Genomic DNA, 20,526 nt, shown 5'->3' with positions numbered 1-20,526 from the left:
CAAAAATGTCAACCGTTTTAACCCTTCTCCTCTGTACTGAAAATGTGTTCCCCCCCCTGTATTTCTGTTAGAGGAATTTCCAATAATATTATGTTATATCCAGTCCTGACAGAAAAAAGGGCAAATGCCCCTTATAATGACACATTAAAGTGTTACTAAACCCAGTGATATAAAAAAAAAAATGTTCATCAGCCCCCACACTGCCCACAGCTTATAAATAATTTGTTTACATTAAAATACTGCAGCTATTATTGTTAGCTGATCTGCATACTGCGGTCATGTGATACTCTGCAGGGTCCGCCCGAGTCCACATTGTTCATGTAGGAGGAGATTTCACTGCCTCTTGAAATCCTTTATAGTCTGTGTCCTCATGCTTTTATGGGAGGTGGATCATCCATCAATCAAGAAGTGACATCCCACCCACTGGGTTCTTTTTTGTTACTGACCATGGAGGAGGAGTGGGGACTGGGCTGTTTGGGATCTGTATACATGCTCACATATCTGATGTAATACCATGTGACCTGAATAACTCAGCTCAAACCAGGAAGCTTTCTTTCCAACAATAGAGACAAAACTGAGCATGTGCAGCTGAACTACACCTACTGTGCTTATCTGAACTTGCCCAGAGTGACCATGCAGGAGGGGGAGGATCTGTGCATACAGGATCACACAGCCTTTTTACACAATGCAGAGGATTATTCACTTAAGTTACACAGTGAGTATAACAAGCATGCTTTTCTGCATCTATAGACAGATTTTACTGTTGTGGGTTTAGTAACATTTTAAGCAATATAAACCTAGCAAAGGCTCTAAGTCACCACCCACTTTCCCAAATAAAATAAAATGTTTTGTTTGACTTAGGCTTTAAGAAATACACTTTGTCCCAACCAACTGCAAATCTGTGGTAATTTTTACATCCAAAGCGTTCACAAGTTATCAAATTTTACTACCTAACAAATGCTTACACTCTTTGTACAAATTTCACATAATACCACATAGAAAATAAAGACACTCACGCATGGTAGGGATAATCAAAAGGGGTAGAAGTATCTCAAGCAGCGTTGAAGTCATTTACTTTTTATTTCACATTGAAAGTGCTGTGGGAAATTGTTGCTTAAGAAGATGTTGAGGTATAAATGCTGCTTTTGTACAATACACAGTCTGCAACAATTTCCCTTCATTTCTTCCAAAAGCAAATGCATTTTTCTATAACATGTTATAACGATATTGGGTGATTTTGTTTTATGGCTGCCTTGCTCTTTGAACATTACATAATGTACAACACTGCTGTGATGTAACTACTTTGAGTGCAATTGCAGATCAATTTACAACCTACTCTTATAATTTAACCAAGGAAGTAGGAGAGCATTTTCAGTGACCTTGAGCAACCTTAAATAAATTTGGTCTGGAAACTTTGAATGCTATTCATTCTGATCACAAAGATGTTTAATATACACTTTGAGATTGAAACATCTTAATACATGACAATCTGATCATTTATAAAGCAAACATTTGTTTTTGTTTTTTTAAACTTTGTTTCCTATTTATTTGAATTTACATTAATCGCATTTTTAAGAAAAATTTAACATGGATTAATGTTTTTAGTCAATGTATCTAGTATGGCATTCTTTTTGGAAAGCATGGCTTGTAATAAATGCTTAACATGCTGTGAAACATTGTGACTATACCGGTCAACAATCTATTTATTTTTATCCTTGGAAACTAATTTTTGCTGCAGTCAAGTGTAACTGATGAGAGATGTTTTTTTTCTTACTCAGTCATCTAATGTACATTTCCCCATTTGCTTTACAACTGATTGAATCCATTTGTTATATATTACACATCAGATCTGAAAAAAATTATTTATGACTTCTGCTCTGGTGCTGTTCATTCCGTTCACCACCATTTATTTAAAAGCAATACTTTGCAGTTGACAATTGAAATTATTTTATTGTTCTAGAAGCCATTGCAACAGATAGGTGTTTATGGCTTACAATCTTTTTTAAATATGAACATTTTCATAAAAAGAAAAATAGACATTTGTGTATTAGAGAAGGACATGCAACAAACAAAGAGTACTGGAAGGAATAGCACACTCAGAAAAATAGTGATATTATCTATCATATTATGTAGTACATTGTTACTTTGTTTATATGTACCATATACATAGCACAATTGTATGAATATACAGGGTAAACAGTCTGGGATTTTAAACTAGAACAGTTTGCGGATATTTAAATATTTATATATTCCTGACATGCAGTAAAAACACATTAAAACAAACACTCACTTATCTCTTTAACTGCAGCTACTGTGGAGAAATTCATCTTTACAGCAGAATTAAAGTTTTTTTTTTTTTTTCTTAATTTTACACACTCTGAAATTGTAAGTTAAACTAGTGAATGCATTCACACTTGGAAACTATGGAGGGAATTCAATAAAGCTGCTGCACTACTTTCCTGGTATAAATTCCTCTTTTTAATGTGTTGCGCCATATTCTTAAAGCATCTGCGACACTTTTTGTTCTGATAGCAACTTGTGCATCAAAATTTTACATCGTGGTGCAACGTCTGTGCCAAAATGAAAATAAATTACTGACACAATTTATAATACAAAAGTGGAACTAATTAACACCCTTGGCCTGGGCATACGCAAATATGTGTCCTCTCGGCACCTTAGGCCGTGGCACAAAGAGGCCGCATATTTGCATGAATTGCAGTCAACACCGCTGTGCCAAGAGCGCGCTCCCAGCACATTTACCGACTGCTTGCGTTTAGGAGTTATCGGATCACATTACTGCTGTGATAGTCAATCATGGTGGTCACATGATCTTAAACCCTGCCTCCAGGCATGAAGAGGTTAAGATCAAATTGTACAGAGAGAGACCTTGTTGCAGAAAGATTTTTCAAAAGCGTTACATGTGCAAAGTAAAAGTAATGCAGCATGTAAAAAAATTCAAGTACAAGTTCAAGACAGGTACGTGAATTATGGAGCAAAGGAACCACTTTTAGAACACACTCAAGACTCGTTTGCAAAATCTGTCTTCACCAGCCTTCATGAATTTTAGGGTATGTGTCTTATGGCTTTTTTAGAACGCTTCTCAAAAACTGTTGTGCACACAATGAGATTATTTAGGACCTCTTGGTTTCAGTTCTGCTGTCTGAACAGCTTAGAGGTCATAGACTTTCCAATGAAGAAAAAAAATTTAACTTCACAGATCAATGTGATGCCTCCAAGTCCTGTATTGTGCTTTCCTTTCTCATTTGTTGACAGCTGAATTTTTTAAAAATAAGTTACAAGTGACTAATAAAAATAAAGGAGAAATGGGGAATCAGGTGGGGATGTAACTGCCCTATTGTCTTCCACCCTGTTCATGTCAAAGAAAGAAAAAAAAAAAAAGAAAAAGAGAAAAAAATATATATATATATAAATATATACATACACACACTGCTCAAAAAAAATTAAATGAACACTTTTTAATCAGAGTATAGCATCAAGTCAATTAAATTCCTTGGGTATTAATCTGGTCAGTTAAGTAGCAGAGGGAGTTGTTAATCAGTTTCAGTTGCTTTAGTGTTAATGAAATTAACAACAGGTGCACTAGATGGGCAACAATGAGACGACCTCCAAAAGCAGGAAAAGTTTTGCAGCTGGATGCCAATGGCATTTTTTCCCCTACTCATCTTTTCTGACTGTTTTTTCACTAGACGGTTTTTTGTAAAAAAAAAAAAAAAATACAACTGATTGTAAACACCGCATCTCCACAGCAACAGGCCCCCACCCCCGGAGACTCTCTGTCATATGACTTCCTTTTTCGGCCAGATTACTCATTGTATATACCACATCTCCACAGCAACAGGCCCCCACCCCCGGAGACTCTCTGTCATATGACTTCCTTTTTCGGCCAGATTACTCATTGTATATACCGCATCTCCACAGCAACAGGCCCCCACCCCCGGAGACTTTCTGCCATATGACTTCCTGTTCTGACCTGATGACTCATTGTATATATCGCATCTCCAAAGCAACAAGCTCCCGCCCCCCCGAGTCCCTCAGCTATGAAACTCCCAGTCTGTCACACAAATCAGCATGCCTGAGGAAGGAGCACGCATGCTCCGAACGCGAGCATCCCCCTGCCACTATTGGATGTAAGCCTGGATACTGAACGCTGCCAGAACCACAGGACGTGTCGGACTCCAGCGGCACAGCCAGGACCACGGCCGCCACAGTGTACTTCCCTAACATCCCTGCAGTGTTGCAGATGAACCATCACCATTTGCTGATCAACGATTTCCTCTGTGTGAGTTACTACGGTGTTTTTATGTAATAAATAATCTTTTAATCTACACTGAGGTGGCGCTGCTTTTCTTCTCCAGTCCCTTTAAAGAACTTCCTTTTAGGGAATGATTACAATAATTACTGCATCTCTTTCATCAGCTGCCTCTAATGTTGATGAACAGTGTAGGTAAGATGGCATACTGAAAACATGAAATATGTATAATGCAAATGGAAACACAGATTTGCAAGTATGTAGAGTTGAGCGGACACCTGGATGTCCGTGTTCGACGGGTTTGGCCGAACTTTAAAAAAAAGTCCGGGTCCGTGTCCCGGACTTTTGGCGAACTTTTCCCGGACACCGAACCCCATTGAAGTCAATGGGGACACGAACTTTAAGGCACTAAAATGGCTCTAAAACACCAAAGGAAAGGGCTAGAGTGCTGCAAATGGCAGCAAAACTTAATTAAGAGCATGGCAAGTGCTCTGCAAACAAATGTGGATAGGGAAATAACTTAAAACAACAAAAAAAAACAGAAAAATAAAACAATATTCTTCATCTCTGAAGGACGAGGCCCATATGGAGTAGGAGGGAGGTTGAGGTGGTGGTGGATGTGGCGGTATCATAGGCGTGCGCACAGGGTGTGCCGGGTGCGCCTGGGCACACCCTAATCACCTAGGGCACATAGCATTATCACTCTGTTTGCCAGTGAGGAGATGGGAAAGATCTCACTCGGACCTGCTCTGCTCTATTTCTCCTTGCCAGCAGGGAGAGTAATGTATTGGGGCCATGTACATGTAGGCAAACACATGCATGTGTATTTCAACTTTGGGGTGCACACCCTAATGCAATAGGCTGCGCACACCTATGGGCGGTGTAGGTGGAAGAGGCGGTGGAGGAGGACCAGGGCCGGATTAAGAGCATCATGGGCTTGGTGCTGAGGATTTTGAAGGGCCTTAAGGGCCGTGCCTTGGCATGCACCCAGAGGAGGAAGGGTGCAGCCATGCATGCCTAATTCAACATGGGATGCTATCTCTGAAGCCCATAAACACATCCATGCATCGGCAACTGTCCCTCCTTGTCCGGCCTTCGCGCTGTGTGGGGAGGTTCTGAGGGTGCTGCCTGGGGAAGCGAGCATAGAAGCCAGAATTCTGTGTTTACAAGTGACAGAAGAGCGGTAACAGTGAATATGGCCAACCCGGGGCCTATATAAAAGGTAGGGGCCTGGAGCTGCAGCTCCAATAGCCCCTACGTTGATCTGGCACTGAGGAGGAGGACGAGGTAGCCAACACTGTTTCTTTTCACAAATTTTAAATGAGGGTACACCCAAAAAGAGTGAGAAAGAGCAAAAATGGAACAATGGGTGGGTAAGGTCGGTATCCATTGCTATTCTGCACAAGGTACGGAAAAGTCCAGTGGGATCCATGCCTGGCTCATTTTAATGAACGTGAGCTTGTCCACATTGTCTCTGGACAGGCGGCTGCGCTTGTCTGTTATAACGCCCCCAGCCGTGCTAAATACCCGTTCAGATAATACACTGGCTGCAGGGCACGCCAGCACCTCCAAGGCGTAAAGGGCAAGCTCAGGCCATGTGCCCAATTTGGAGACCCAGAAGTTGAAGGGGGCAGACCCGTCATTCACTACAACTAGGCGTGTGCACACATACTGCTCCACCATGTTGGTAAAATGCTGCCTCCTGCTAAGACGTTCCATCTGAGCTGCTGGTGCTGCTGTTTGTTGTGGCGTGCTGACAAAGCTTTTCCACATTTCGGCCATGCTAACCCTGCCTTCTGAGGTGCTGGCGGTGCCCTGGTTGCGTTGGCGACCTCCTCCTCCTCCTCCTCCTCCTCTGCCTTGTGCTTCCACTGTGGCCCCGCTGTCAGATGGGAATGCCAGCAGCATTGCGTCTACCAGCGTGCGCTTGTACTCGCGCATCTTGCGATCGCGCTCCAGTGAGTGAATTAAGGATGGTACGTTGTCCTTGTAACGGGGATCCAGCAGCGTGGTCACCCAGTAATCAGCACAAGTTAGAATGTGGGCAACTCGGCGGTCATTGTGGAGACACTGCAGCATGTAATCGCTCATGTGTGCCAGGCTGCCCAGAGGCAACGAAAGGCTGTCCTCTGTGGGAGGTGTATCGTCCGTGTCCTCTGTATCCCCCCAGCCACGCACCAGTGATGGCCATGAGCTGGCCTGGGTGCCACCCTGCTGTGAACATGGTTCCATCTCCTCCTCCAGCTCCTCCTCCTCCTCATCCTCCTCATCCTCCAGAACTGTGCCCCTGCTGGACAATTGTGTCCCTGGCGTTTGTGTGTGCAGGAACCCACCCTCGGAGCCCCTTGCGAATGACTGCCCTGAAAGCCTTGGAAATGTTACCTCTTCATCCTCCTCCTCCTCCTCCTCCTCGTCCTGTGCCACATCCTCTTCCATCATCGCCCGAATTGTTTTTTCAAGGAGGCATAGAAGTGGGATAGTTAAGCTGAGAACGGCGTCATCGCCACTGGCCATGTTGGTGGAGTACTCAAAACAGCGCAACAAGGCACACAGGTCTCGCATGGAGGCCCAGTTATTGGTGGTGAAGTGGTGCTGTTCCGCAGAGCGACTCACGCGTGCGTGCTTCAGCTGAAACTCCACTATGGCCTGCTGCTGCTCGCACAGTCTTTGCAGCATGTGCAAGGTGGAGTTCCACCTTGTGGGCACGTCACATATGAGGCGGTGAGCGGGAAGGCCGAAGTTACGCTGCAGCGCTGACAGGCGAGCAGCAGCAGGGTGAGAACGGCGAAAGTGCGCACAGACGGCCCGCACTTTCTGCAGCAGCTCTGACATATCGGGGTAGTTTTTAAGGAACCTCTGCACCACCAAATTCAGCACATGCGCCAGGCAAGGGATGTGTGTCAAACCGGCTAGGCCCAGAGCTGCTATGAGATTTCGCCCGTTATCGCACACCACCAGGCCGGGCTTGAGGCTCGCTGGCAGCAACCACTCATTTGTCTGCTGTTCCATGCTCCTCCACAACTCCTGCGCGGTGTGTGGTTTGTCCCCCAAACAGGCAAGTTGTAAAACTGCCTACTGTCGTTTACCCCTGGCCGTGCTGAAGTTGGTGGTGAAGGTGTTACGCTGTCCGGATGAGGAGGCGGTAGAGGATGAGGAAGCGGAGTACTTCCTCTTCCTCTCAAGTGTTTGGGAGATGGAAAGTTGAACGCTTCCACGGGACATTGTGGAGATGGTTGTTGGTGACCCAGGTGGTGGTGTTGCTGACAGATCGTCTGTTTGCAGGGTGGCAGGTGCCGGTATCACTACAGATGTGGCTGGAGCGGCAGAGACTGCAGCAGAAGAGGAAGCAGGATGAGCCAGAGACGTTTCTTGGTTTTGAAGGTGTGTACTCCACTGCAGCTCGTGCTTTGCACTTAGATGCCTGATCATGCAGGTTGTGCTCAGGTTGAGAAGGTTTATGCCTCGCTTCAGGCTCCGATTGCACAGGGTGCAAACCACTCGTGTCCTGTCATCAGCACATTTTCTAAAGAACTTCCACGCTAGAGAACTCCTTTGAGCTGACTTTGGTGCGCTCGTTCCCTTGCTGCGTTGGGCAGTAGCAGGCGTAGTGTCTAGGGCACGGCCGCTCCGCTTCTGCACCCTGCTCCCTCTTCTGCTGTGCTGGTGGCTCTGTGCGACCACTGCCTCTTCCTCCAAACTACTCAGGTCACCTGCATGACGTTCATTCCATGTGGGGTCGAGGACCTCATCGTCCTCCACATCATCTTCCACCCAGTCTTCACCCCTGCCCTCCTTGTCGGTCTCCACAATGCTGAATGCCGCAGCAGTTGGCACCTGCGTTTCGTCATCATTGGAGACGTGCTGCGATGGTCCTTGCATGTACTCATCTTGAGAAATAAGTGGTTGGGTATCGCTGCACTCAATCTCTTCCACTTCTGGGGCAGGGCTAGGTGGATGGCCCTGGGAAACCCTGCTGACAGAGTCCACAAAAAGAAGAAGAGACTGCTGTATGGCTTGGGGCTCAGACTGCTTGCCTGATTTGCAAGGGGGTGAGGTGAAAGACGGTTGGACATCGGCTGCAGGTGCCAACTCTGACCTTTCTGCAGTAGACTGGGTGGGAGACAATGTGAAGGAACTGGAGGCACTGTCAGCAGCAAACCAATCTACTATCGCCTCTCTGTGTTCTGGCCTCATCACTTCTAGAGGCGTATGATGCCCTACCAAATACTGATGCAGGTTCTGTCGCCTACTCACACTTGAGGAAGGTGTTTGACTTGTGCGTGTAGCTGGCACAGATCGACCACGTCCTCTCCTTGCAATAGGAGCTCTACCAGCAGCACCACGACCCAGGCCACGGCCCTTATTTGACGGTCTCCTCATATTTCTGTAATTTAAGATCTTGCCCTAGAAAGGTGTTTATTGAATAGCGGAACAAAACAACAACAGTATCGCACGGGTGTATCTCACAGTCAAATATGCAAACTATGCCGCAATTTAATGTTTTTTACACCAAAAGGGTGTATATTGAATAGCGGAATAGGATAAAAAACTGTGTATCTCACACGTACAAACACAGACTAGGCCCGATTAAATTTTTTTCTACCCTAAAGGCAGGATGAGGAAGAGGAGTAGGAGGAGTTGGGAACAGGAGGCAAACTGAAGCGCCCTGCAATCCTTGGCGGGGGAAGGAGATGCGCCAAACAAATTTAAAAGGTGTATCTCACACGTACCGATACAGACTATGCCGTAATTTAATTTTTTACACTCCAAAAGGGTGTCTATTGAATAGCGGAATAGGAAAAATTTTATAATACGGTGTATCTCACACGTACAAACACAGACTAGGCCCTGCCGATTACAATTTTTTGTACCCTAAAGGCAGGATGAGGAAGAGGAGTAGGAGGAGCAGGCAGTAGGCAGACTGAAGCACCCTCAAAACCTCGGCATTATGAGATGCGCCCCAAAAATTGGAAAGGTGTATCTCACACGTACCGACACAGACTATCCCGCAATTTAATCAATCCCCAAAGGTTTTTATCGAATAGCGGAATAGGAAATATGATCAAAAAAAGTGTATGTATCTCACACGTACACAACCACACTAGGCCCCAATTACTATTGTTTGTACCCCTAAAAGGATGGATGAGGAGTAGGAGGAGTATGGAACAGGCAGCACCCTCAAATCTTCAGAAGTATGAGATGAACCCCAAAAACTTGGAAAGGTTGATCTCACACGTACCGACACAGACTATCCCGCAATTTAATTGATCCCCAAAGGTTTTTATTGAATAGCGGAATAGGAAATATGATCAAAAAAAGTGTATGTATCTCACACGTACACAACCACACTAGGCCCCAATTACTATTGTTTGTACCCCTAAAAGGATGGATGAGGAGTAGGAGGAGTATGGAACAGGCAGCACCCTCAAATCTTCAGAAGTATGAGATGAACCCCAAAAACTTGGAAAGGTTGATCTCACACGTACCGACACAGACTATCCCGCAATTTAATTGATCCCCAAAGGTTTTTATTGAATAGCGGAATAGGAAATATGATCAAAAAAAGTGTATGTATCTCACACGTACACAACCACACTAGGCCCCAATTACTATTGTTTGTACCCCTAAAAGGATGGATGAGGAGTAGGAGGAGTATGGAACAGGCAGCACCCTCAAATCTTCAGAAATATGAGATGAACCTCAAAAACTTGGAAAGGTTGATCTCACACGTACCGACACATACTATCCCGCAATTCAATTGATAGTTTTTATTGAATAGCGGAATAGGAAATATGATCAAAAAAAGTGTATGTATCTCACACGTACACAACCACACTAGGCCCCAATTACTATTGTTTGTACCCCTAAAAGGATGGATGAGGAGTAGGAGTATGGAACAGGCAGCACCCTCAAATCTTCAGAAGTATGAGATTGTGTTCACTGTACCCCACAAAGATTGTGTTCACTGCACCCCAAAAGGATTTTGTTCACTGCACCCCAAAAAGATTGTGTTCACTGCACCCCACAAAGATTGTGTTCACTGCACCCCAAAAGGATTTTGTTCACTGCACCCCAAAAAGATTGTGTTCACTGCACCCCACAAAGATTGTGTTCACTGCACCCCAAAAGGATTTTGTTCACTGCACCCCACAAAGATTGTGTTCACTGTACCCCACAAAGATTGTGTTCACTGCACCCAAAAAAGATTGTGTTCACTGCACCCCACAAAGATTGTGTTCACTGCACCCCACAAAGATTGTGTTCACTGCACCCCAAAAGGATTTTGTTCACTGCACCCCACAAAGATTGTGTTCACTGTACCCCACAAAGATTGTGTTCACTGCACCCCAAAAATATTGTGTTCACTGCACCCCACAAAGATTGTGTTCACTGTACCCCACAAAGATTGTGTTCACTGCACCCAAAAATGATTGTGTTCACTGCACCCCACAAAGATTGTGTTCACTGCACCCCAAAAGGATTTTGTTCACTGCACCCCAAAAAGATTGTGTTCACTGCACCCCAAAAGGATTTTGTTCACTGCACCCCACAAAGATTGTGTTCACTGCACCCCACAAAGATTGTGTTCACTGCACCCCAAAAGGATTTTGTTCACTGCACCCCACAAAGATTGTGTTCACTGCACCCCACAAAGATTGTGTTCACTGCACCCCAAAAGGATTTTGTTCACTGCACCCCAAAAAGATTGTGTTCACTGCACCCCACAAAGATTGTGTTCACTGCACCCCAAAAGGATTTCGTTCACTGCACCCCAAAAAGATTGTGTTCACTGCACCAAGATTGTGTTCACTGCACCCCAAAATATTGTGTTCACTGCACCCCAAAAAGATTGTGTTCACTGCAGCCCACACACAGCAAAATGGATGTGGATCACTGACACCTGCCTATCTCCTATCCCACACCACACAGCAATATCGATTGTAGTTTGTAGAACACACTTTCCCTAAAAATCAGCAAACTCTATCCCTAACAGGATTGATAAGAGATCGTAGATCAGGACTAAGTGCAGACCCCACCCCACACAGCAATATCGATTGTAGTTTGTAGAACACACTTTCCCTAAAATTCAGCAGACTCTATCCCTAACAGGATTGATAAGAGATCGTAGATCAGGACTAAGTGCAGACCCCACCCCACACAGCAATATCGATTGTAGTTTGTAGAACACAATTTCCCTAAAAATCAGCAGCAGCCTCTCCCTAAAATGCCTACAACTCGCCCTGCCTAAAACACTCCGACCTGTCCCTCAATTCTATCCGGATACAAATGTTTTTTTCCTGCCTGTCTGTCCCTAATCAGCAGCCAGCACGTTGATGTGTGCTCTCTCCCTGATCTAAGCAGCAGAATGACGCCGCTGCGGCGCTGCCTCGAACTTATAAAGACTTGGTCACATGCTTCAGACGGCCAATCACAGCTACTGATACATTTGCAGGCATGGCTGGGATGGCTTAGGCACACCAGTTAAACGCTTGTTGATTGGCTGTTGAAAGCCCGCCATGAAAAGCGCGCCAAATCATGCAAAACCCAGAAATAAAACGACCGACCACGGATTTTTACCCGAATATACAGTAAAGTGTCCGTGTCCGTGTTCGGGTAACAAAAATCCAATTATTCGGTACGAACACGAATAATACAGTCCGTGTTCGCTCAACACTACAAGTATGCATACATGCACAATTTCCAACTTGCGATTTCAAAGTATTTGCAAGATATTTTCATTCTGGTTTAAAGTTTGCTGTCGAAATGTCTTAGTTTTACTTTCTCTCTGTACCTCAGCTTTCCTCTGTCAATTAGCTGGCAGTCTGCTAGACTTTGAATCTCTGAAGTGAATACAGAGCAGGTACACAGGAAAATGGGAAATAAATGGGTGCTTATACTGTATCTAACTTTATTGACTTGACTTCTTCTCAGTGAACTTTAAGGATTAATTGCCCTGCAATGGCTGCAGCTACAGAGAGAAGTAAGGGTTATTTTTCAATCATTTGTATGATACTTAAATATTTACTGTATTTATTATTTAAGAATATGTCAATAACTGAAGATGCCTAGCCTGACCACAGTTCTTCTTTAAGTGCAGATTCTATACACCTTATCTAGACTATGAAGTTTGCATGCTGGTGTTTACAAGCAGGCAAGGGAATATTTAAATGTCTGAAAACACAGGGGAGAATATATCTTAAAGGAGAAGCTCCTTTGGCCATACTTCTCCTGTGGGTCACAGGAGTGCACTTAGTTCTGCGCTAGTGTAACCCAGATTCAGCTGACAGTGAGCTAAAGTCCACTGTCGAGCTGGTCTAGGTTCTGCAGGGATCCAGGTAATAATGTCAGTACCCATCAAAATGCCTTACTGACAGCTGGATCAGCCGCTCAGCATACTGCTGAGAGCATGAGCTAGCCACTTTTACTAAGGGACGAAGGCAGACACAGACTCATGTAGCTTTCCAGAGATCAAAACAAACCCTGAGCTAGCCACTCCAGCCCCATCCCCAGCCCAGAGTTCCATTGAGTGGTGGAGGGGCAGACAACAGAACGGGGACTGACAATCACTACTCTGTGCTGAGAACTGTGATCAGTGATGTTTGATTCCTCAGTTCTCAGTGTAAAGCCAACAAAGGACAGCTGCAGCTCAGATTAATGCTGCTATGTATTATTTAAATACATGAGTATGTATTTACCTATGTATTTATAATACATGTAGACCTATGTATACTGCATTAAATCGACAAGAAACCTTTAAGATATGGAGTATTGTGTTTCATACTGTGCTTGGTGTTCACTTTCTACGCTCCCCTGTGTTTTTGACCTGGATACTAGCACCTGGTCTAAGGACATTTTCATATCATGGGTATTCGGTTATCTGGGTCTGCATTCAGATCTCTCCCCAAGAGGGCATGCCTGTGCCGGACCCCTTGGTACTTATCCTGGGCTCTGGGACTCTGGGGTGGAACATCCCGTCCCCCTGATACCGGCCCACAGTTGAATGCCGGTGGGGCGGGTAGACTTCCCTAGATATGCCCGACGAGCTCCCATGTCAACCGTTAGTCATCGCACCTTCTACCATCGGGGTCCCCTGATAATCTATGTATCTGACAAGGTCTCCGATGCAATCCTATTTTTTTTTTCACACCATTGCTCGATATTAGAGATACTGTATCTGCTGTGTACATAGACCACTGCTATCTTTCTCTTGATTGTACTTTTTATATTCATGACCATTGGTGTTTTACTGTATGCCTTCTTGTTTTTCTTGTTTTAATTAAATAAACATATAATTTAAAAAAAAAAGATATGGAGTATATATTAATTAACATAATTTTCACACAGAAACATGTGCATCACTTACAAAAACATTACATCTGGAAACCACTAGTTCTGGTATGCCCCCCAACCTTCTACCAAAACCGTCTTGTCAAGCAGTAAAAGAATCCAAAGAACACAGTGGAAGCACCCCAGAAGAGATATTCACCCATCCAATAAACTGTGTTGTGCTTGTGGGGGGATCTACTAAACAAAAGACAAATGTATATAGTCAGGTTATCCCTCAATGCCCACAGACTCAACCCAAAATGGAACCAAAGTTCCCTATAGCGGTTCTTCAGGGGAAGAAGAAATAAGTCACAGACATTATTCTCCCAAAAGGTCCTGCAATTGCAGCTGGTGGCACCTTCACCTGGCACCAAAGAACCAGGCATCCTTTTCCTCTTGGAGCATGTCCCCAGAATAGTACCCACCTAATGACAGAATCTCATCATATGGCTTCACTTATGTATGCACAACAGTGCCCATGCAGGCCGTACAGAAGGACCCAAAGGTGCCCACACACTGGCACAGACAAGCCCATATCATATTGGATGTGCTGGGCAGACGAGTAACACTCAAACACCTCAAAATACACTAAGAGTAGAAGTGTCTGTGTAGGGCATGGCAAGGGAGCCTTGACAGACCACCATTTTGAACATTAACAGACTGGGAAATACCCACACCAATTTGTGGCCAATACCATAGGCCAGCTTTTCAAATCTAGAGGAACCTGACGGAAGAAGAAGAGAAAGTAAGAAGCCAGAAAAATGAAAAAAATAAATAAAATAAAATAAATTAAATTAAAAAAGAAGATAGGGAAGGAAGGAAGACAAAATGTCCAGGAACAAGCAATGAGGAGGAAAACATTGATACCTGGTGTGTACTGCACATCATAACAAAGTTAATCATCCATGAAAAATACAAGCTAAAATAAATATAATATTAATATAAATATAAATATATATGGAGAAATGAAAATGTCACAAGGGAGGATATTAGAATTCCAGCAAGATTTTTTCATTCTGATTTAACATTTAAACAAACATCTGTAGCTCTATTCCCATAGGTGCCACTGTAATTTAACCAGTCCTTTCCCAACACTAGGGCAGACGCAGACAGGCACATAGCAACATTTCACTTGCTCCAACTCAATAATCAGGCTAAGGCTTGTCTTTTTTAGGTTTTATTATTTTGAAAGAACTTGGGATGGGGAGTTATGGGAAGCTCCAGATTCCCTGCTTGTTGGTATAAGGACATTTCAATTCGCTCTGTCTGTGTGTAGTCGGTATGCAGCTTCATGTACAGATAGAGAAACTAAATCTTTTCTCTGGAATGTATCCCATGCAGGACTTCAGTAGACTCATCCTCCCAGGAGAATACAGGACACAGTCATCAAACCCTGTGCTTAGGTCAGTTCTCACCATATCACAGGATCAAAGATTTTAGTGTGTACCACACACTCTGTCCTGAAGAAGCAGAAGCCAGGGAATCATTTTGACATTAAAGTGTTTTCAATATTTAGTGGTATAGGACAGGAGTACTAGGAATGAAATGTATTTATTGTGCAGTTTGTAATATGTGTCTATGTATTTTGTCTTTTAACAATTTATCTAGGATGTAATACATTTTTTAATCACAAAATTATATTGTTTTTATCTCAAAATGCTGCAAAAAAAGTTAATGTGCCCTTTTTAAACAAAAGCAAACCGGCCTCAAAAAGGCCAGAAAAAAATTACAAGATTTGGCTCCCTTAGTATTTAGTAGAGTCTGGCCACAATGTTCAGAGCTCACTGATTTCCTGCTGGGTACAGAGTGCATCCAGCAAACCGAAAATTTGCTTGGTTTGCTCACCCATAGTGTTCAGACAGCAACAGTAGGAACACATCCTTAAGCAATTAAAGCTAAAAAAGAAGCCTGGACTATTCATTGTAAATTATTATTATTATTATTATTAATATTATTATTTTCCTTTTTTCCCTGTATGTCCCAAAATGACACTACATTTTTTCCTAGTACATTGTCTAGACAATCTCACAAAGCAGAGGCCAATAGACTACAGAAGTGCACACTGACACCGTTAAACCGCCTCTATACTAATAATTACATGTGCAGACAAACCAGGTGCATGTGCTGTGACAGTATTCACCGTCACTGGAATTTAAAGACAGATAAGTAATGGTTTGGATTACTTCATATTTGCCAGCAATATCTCCATATAGAAATATTAAGAATTATTCCCATTTGCCCTGAAATCTGTAATTCCTAAATGCTGTGTATATTACATATCTTTCAATGTCACCAAGGTTTTTCTTTTGTTTGTGTACTGGGAGGGAATGTGGATTGCCCTGTCTCATTGTAAGTGCTAATGACCTCCCATTGTTCTGTGTCTGGCTATTGTGTACATTGATTGTCCCCTTACACATAACAGTCCTTCTAATCAAGCGGGCCAATCCCTGCTGACTCATTTTCAAGTCCTCATTTGCATGGCTAAGGAGGACCTGAATGAGAACGGCATGTACTGTGCAATTGACCAATGGGAAAGCGATTGTTGGGGGCAGGATGTTCCAAATTCTGTATAAAAGTGTGCTGTGTACTTCCAATAAATTGTCTTCCTGTTTGAACTTACATACAGCCTGCCTGGTGTTTGTTCTAATGGATTCCGAACGGCACATAGCTGTAGTTCGGATCCTGGAGCCTTGGTTGACCGAACCATCAGACGTTGCGATCTGCAAGTTGACTCACTAGAAACAGAGGAGTGTCGGGAGAGCGGAAGCGAGCGAGCAAGGGTCTCGTCACATGTGCCCTTAAGAAGCAACCTTCAAAAAATGCTGTTTCATTTTAATAAAACAGGCAATCGTAAAAACAACAGCATGCATTGCTGCTAAGTGCGGACCACTGCTGTAAATTGATGATGCTCTAGACCAGTGATGGCGAACCTTGGCACTCCAGATGTTTTGGAACTACATTTCCCATGATGCTCATGAACTCTGCAGTGTAGTTGAGTATCATGGGAAATGTAGTTCCAAAACATCTGGGGTGCCAAGGTTCACCATCACTGCTCTAGACTCTACTCTATCTCCTCCAAATTTTCCCCACCAATAACTTGACTTCTCCCTTAAAATATTAAGGAGTACTGTTAGGAGGCTTCTTTTTCTACCAGAGTGTATTTAACCTATTTCCATCTTTCTAATTGGTTTTGTGGAGGTGACAGCGCTGTAAGAAGCATTTTTAACTGCTTCCCGTCCACTATACATGCATATATGTCCTTTGATGGGAGCAGCAATATCTTAGTCATCATTGCAGCTGCAGCAATGATCTGATATCAATTTTTAGCCCCAGTGATCACTTTTACAGGTGGTGGAAGTTGTCCCCCCCCCCTCCTACTCCTGCCACTGTCAACTTTACTGGGCTCCCCCTATTATTGAGCCTGGTGGGGATGTGACCGCTGGCATTGGCTTACCTGGAAACAGTGAGAGGAACTTATGTTATTCTTCCTACTGTGTGATTTCTGAAACCTGAAGCGATGAGGAAGATTTTGTCACTTCCGGTTTCGATTTGCTGTTTACAAGCCATTACCGGATTGTTAAAGCATCTGATCAAACCATCCTCAGCTGTTAAATGAGGCTAGAGGACAAGACCCCTGATCTCTCCATATATATATACATACAGTTGTATTCAATATTATTCAACCCCCCCAATGCTGTAAAGGGTTTTAGGGAATTTAGTGTACATTTGTAATTGTATTCAGAATGAAATCCTACAAGGACTTCTTAAAGAACCATATGCAACTAAAATGACATCAATTGGTTTTGTAATACAGTAGTAAATGTTTCTTTTGTGAATTCTTCATTGACACAATTATTCAACCCCTTAAAGACTACCACTCTGAAGAACAGAGGTTCATTGAAGTGTTTTCAATCAGGTATTGAAAACACCTGTGGATGTCAGGGAGCAGCAATAAAGCCTAATAAGCACCAATTAGGCAGCTTTAAAATGACTGTGATACTCAGCTCCTTCTAGACATTTACTGGTGTGGTTACAAACATGGGGAAGTAAAGAGAATGGTCCAGGAAGACAAGAGAAGAGGTGATTACTCTTCACAGTAAAGGCAATGGCTATAAGAAGATTGCAAAGATGTTAAACATACCAAGAGACACCATAGGAAGCATCATTCGCAAATTCAAGGCAAAGGGCACTGTTGAAACGCTACCTGGTCGTGGCAGAAAGAAGATGCTGACTTTGACTGCTGTGCGCTACCTGAAGCGTAGAGTGGAGAAAAGTCCCCGTGTGACTGCTGAGGAACTGAGAAAAGATTTGTCAGATGTGGGTACTGAAGTTTCTGCTCAGACAATACGGCGCACACTGCGTAATGAAGGCCTCCATGCCAGAACTCCCAGGCACACCCCCTTGCTGTCTCCAAAGAGTAAGAAGAGTCGACTGCAGTATGCCAAAAGTCATGTGGACAAACCACAGAAGTTTTGGGATAGTGTTCTGTGGACTGATGAAACAAAATTAGAACTGTTTGGGCCCATGGATCAACGGTATGTTTGGAGGAGGAAGAACAAGGCCTATGAAGAAAAGAACATCTTGACTACTGTGAAGCATGGCGGGGGGTCAATCATGCTTTGGGGCTGTTTTGCTTCTGCAGGTACAGGGAAGCTTCAGCGTGTGCAAGGTACCATGAATTCTCTTCAGTACCAGGAGATATTGGATGACAATGTCATGCAGTCCGTCACAAACCTGAGGCTTGGGAGACGTTGGACCTTTCAACCGGACAATGATCCCAAGCATACCTCCAAGTCCACTAGAGCATGGTTGCAGATTAAAGGCTGGAACATTTTGGAGTGGCCAAAATCAATGTCAAACTGGCCAAAACAATCAATTTCAGTGGGGGTTGAATAATTTTGAATACAACTGTATATATATATATATATATATATATATATCAATTCCAATTTAATTTTTTATCATATATAAGGTCTTCCCAATTTTAGTTTATTTTAGTGTTTCATTTAGAATAATTTAGTGTTGAAGGTTGTATTTATTTAAGCTCTTGCTGGTTTCTCCCACTAGTGTCTAAAATTGAGTCTGTTCCCCCTTAAGACAGAGTGAGGGGATGGGCTGGTGCAGATAAATGGTGAAGGGACACCAGCAAGGGTAGGACCTGAAGAAGAAGGCCATGCCTCTGAAATGCATAGTCATACCAACCCAGATTGTGTGGTGTGACGTCTGGAGTTTTTCCTCTCTCCAGCCCATCTGCCTGTGGTCTCTGTCAGCTTTCCTCCGTGTCTATAGGCGCCAGCTGGTCCAGGCGCAGGTACACTTTGATCTTCTCATCGAGAGTCGGATGTTGCCACCTCCAGAAACGCCACAGCTTGCAGGGTGCAGAGAGAGAGAGCGGATGGTGTACGGGAGTGCGGTTGTCCATAGGAGAGAGGTGTTGACGTCCTGGGTATTTATCTATGTGCTTTATATTCATCTTTCAAATGTGAGTGAATCTTTGTACAGTTTTTTTCTCATCTGCATTAAATGGTATTATGCTAGGGCGGCTGTGCGCTCTCTTCATTTTTCTTTGAATATTATTTTTCAACTGTAATAGGGGAATGGATAAGCTGAAACAACTAGCTATATTCTATTTACCAACTTTGGAAAGACTGAATAGCAAACTTTTTTTTTTCTATTAACCACTTCCTTACCGAGTCATGTAAAATGACGTCGGCAAAGTGGTTGTCTAGATCCGGGCCGCCGTCATATGACGTCGGCCCGTTCTAGCTGCTACTGCGCGCCCCCGGCGGCGCGCAGCGGCGCGATCAGGGATGAGGCTCGTCCCTCGGACATAGCCCATCACTGATCAAGGTAAACAGCCAATAGAAATTGGCTGTTTACCACGTGATCGGCTGTGTCAATCACAGCCGATCACATGAGCGGCTCCAGCACGAGCCGCTCGTTCTCTCTGCAATGCGCGCCCCCGGGGGCGCGCAGAGCAGCGATCGGGGACGAGGCTCGTCCCTCGGACAGAGTCGATCCCCGATCTAGGTAAAGAGCCAATGAAATTGGCTCTTTACCACGTGACCGGCTGTGTCCAATCACAGCCGGTCACAAATGTCAACAGAGAACACGGTAACTAGCTGTCACCGTGTTCTCCTCCTCACACACTGATCCTGTGTGAGGAGGAGAGTGTGGTAACAGCTAGTTACCAACTACAGTGCACCCCAACCACACTGATTGCCCCCCCCCCAATAAAGAGCACCTGTCACTAGCCCATCAAAGTACCCGAGTACCTGTCATCAGGTACTCAGATGACAGGTACTCGGGTACTCTGATGGGCTGGTGACAGGTATTCGGGTACTCTGATGACAGGTACTCGGGTACTCTGATGACGGATACTCTGATGACAGGTACTCGGGTACTCTGACGGGTACTCGGGTACTCTGATGACGGGTACTCGGGTACTCTGATGACAGGTACTCGGGTACTCTGATGACAGGTACTCGGGTACTCTGATGACAGGTACTCGGGTACTCTGATGACAGGTACTCGAGTACTCTGATGACGGGTACTCGGGTACTCTGATGACGGGTACTCGGGTACTCTGATGACGGGTACTCGGGTACTCTGATGACGGGTACTCGGGTACTCTAATGACGGGTACTCGGGTACTCTGATGACAGGTACTCGGGTACTTTGAGTACCTGTCAACGGAGTACCCGTCATCAGAGTACCTGAGTACCTGTCACCTACCCATCAGAGTACCCGAGTACCTTCCACCTGCTCATCAGAGTACCTGACGCCTGAAGTACCCAAGTACTTGCCGCCTGCTCATCAGTACCCATCACTACTCATCAGTACTCATCAGTACCTATCACGTATCAGTACTGATCATCAGTACCCATCAGTACAGTATCACCTATCACCTATCAGTCAGTGAGTACTAC

The sequence above is a fragment of the Pelophylax lessonae genome (assembly GCF_965119305.1).
Source record: "Pelophylax lessonae genome assembly, chromosome: 1".
NCBI classification, from domain to species: Eukaryota; Metazoa; Chordata; class Amphibia; order Anura; family Ranidae; genus Pelophylax; species Pelophylax lessonae.
The sequence above is the reverse complement of the archived record's forward strand: the minus strand, read 5'-3'. Positions refer to the sequence as shown.